General features: G+C 38.9%; 1 non-coding gene across 1 annotated transcript; it reads right to left on the bottom strand.

Moving 5' to 3' along the window:
- Positions 1-907: 907 nt before the first annotated feature.
- On the bottom strand, positions 908-1,015 carry LOC148545955 (small nucleolar RNA R71). The gene has a single exon (XR_015901446.1). It is a non-coding gene; the product is annotated as a small nucleolar RNA R71 (small nucleolar RNA).
- Positions 1,016-2,162: the final 1,147 nt, after the last annotated feature.

The following is a 2,162-nucleotide window of genomic DNA, read 5'->3' as shown; positions in this document are numbered from 1 at the left end:
CTAACTCTCTATCTCTAATTTTAAAAAATATCTTCCCTCTTTTTCAAAATTTCTTTTTAATTAACTAATTATTTTAACTTTTGATTTTAAAATTTCAAAAATTACTAACCTTTTTCAAAAACTATTTTCGAAAACCACTAACTCTTTTTCAAAAAATTATTTTCGAAAATTCACTTCCCCCTTTCATCTTCTTCTATTTGTTTATTTATTTACTAACATATCTTCCTCACTCACCAAAAATCTGAACCCCCTCTCTCTCTCTCTGAGTTCAGATTTTTTTCTTCTTCTTTTCTTCTACTCACACAGGGACCTCTATACTGTGGTAAAAAGGACCCCTATTATTATTATTTTTCTGTGCCCTCTTCTTTGTCATATGAGCAGGAACAAGGACAAGAATATTCTTGTTAAAGCAGATCCAGAACCTGAAAGGACTCTGAAGAGGAAACTAAGAGAAGCTAAATTACAACAATCCAGAGATAACCTTTCAGAAATTTTCGAACAGGAAGAGGAGATGGCAGCCGAAAATAATAATAATGCAAGGAGGATGCTTGGTGACTTTACTGCACCAAATTCCAATTTACATGGAAGAAGCATCTCCATTCCTACTATTGGAGCAAACAATTTTGAGCTGAAACCTCAGCTAGTTTCTCTGATGCAGCAGAACTGCAAGTTTCATGGACTTCCATCTGAAGATCCTTTTCAGTTCTTAACTGAATTCTTGCAGATCTGTGATACTGTTAAGACTAATGGAGTAGATCCTGAAGTCTACAGGCTCATGCTTTTCCCTTTTGCTGTAAGAGACAGAGCTAGAGTGTGGTTGGACTCTCAACCCAAAGACAGCCTGAACTCTTGGGATAAGCTGGTCACGGCTTTCTTAGCCAAGTTCTTTCCTCCTCAAAAGCTGAGCAAGCTTAGAGTGGATGTTCAAACCTTCAGACAGAAAGAAGGTGAATCCCTCTATGAAGCTTGGGAAAGATACAAGCAGCTGACCAAAAAGTGTCCTTCTGACATGCTTTCAGAATGGACCATCCTGGATATATTCTATGATGGTCTGTCTGAGTTATCTAAGATGTCATTGGATACTTCTGCAGGTGGATCCATTCACTTAAAGAAAACACCTGCAGAAGCTCAAGATCTCATTGACATGGTTGCTAATAACCAGTTCATGTACACTTCTGAGAGGAATCCTGTGAGTAATGGGACGCCTAAGAAGAAGGAAGTTCTTGAAATTGATACTCTGAATGCCATATTGGCTCAGAATAAAATATTGACTCAGCAAGTCAATATGATTTCTCAGAGTCTGAATGGAATGCAAGCTGCATCCAACAATACTCAAGAGGCAGCTTCTGAAGAAGAAGCTTATGATCCTGAAAACCATGCAATAGCAGAGGTAAATTATATGGGTGAACCTTATGGAAACACCTATAACCCATCATGGAGAAATCATCCAAATTTCTCATGGAAGGATCAAAAGCCTCAACAAGGCTTTAATAATGGTGGAAGAAATAGGTTTAACAGTAGTAAACCTTTTCCATCATTCACTCAGCAACAGACAGAGAACTCTGAACAAAATACCTCTAATTTAGCAAACTTAGTCTCTGATCTATCTAAGGCCACTGTGAGTTTCATGAATGAAACAAGGTCCTCCATTAAAAATTTAGAAGCACAAGTGGGCCAGCTGAGTAAAAGGATCACTGAAATCCCTCCTAGTACTCTCCCAAGCAATACAGAAGAAAATCCAAAAGGAGAGTGCAAGGCCATTGAATTAATCACCATGGCCGAACCTGTGAAGGAAGGAGAGGACGTGAATCCCAAGGAGGAAGACCTCCTGGGACGTCCAGTGATCAATAAGGAGCTTCCCTTTGAGGAACCAAAGGAATCTGAGACTCATCTAGAGACCATAGAGATTCCATTAAACCTCCTTATGCCATTCATGAGCTCTGATGAGTATTCCTCTTCTGAAGAGAATGAGGATGTTACTGAAGAGCAAGCTGCCAAGTTTCTTGGTGCAATCATGAAGCTGAATGCCAAATTATTTGGTATTGAGACTTGGGAGGATGAATCTCCCTTGTTCACCAATGAACTAAGTGATCTGGATCAACTAACATTGCCTCAGAAGAAACAGGATCCTGGAAAGTTCTTAATACCTTGTACCATAGGCA

The sequence above is a fragment of the Arachis ipaensis genome, chromosome B9, assembly GCF_059453495.1.
Source record: "Arachis ipaensis isolate K30076 ecotype BB chromosome B9, ASM5945349v1, whole genome shotgun sequence".
Classification (NCBI taxonomy): Eukaryota; Viridiplantae; Streptophyta; class Magnoliopsida; order Fabales; family Fabaceae; genus Arachis; species Arachis ipaensis.
The sequence above is the reverse complement of the archived record's forward strand: the minus strand, read 5'-3'. Positions and strand labels throughout refer to the sequence as shown.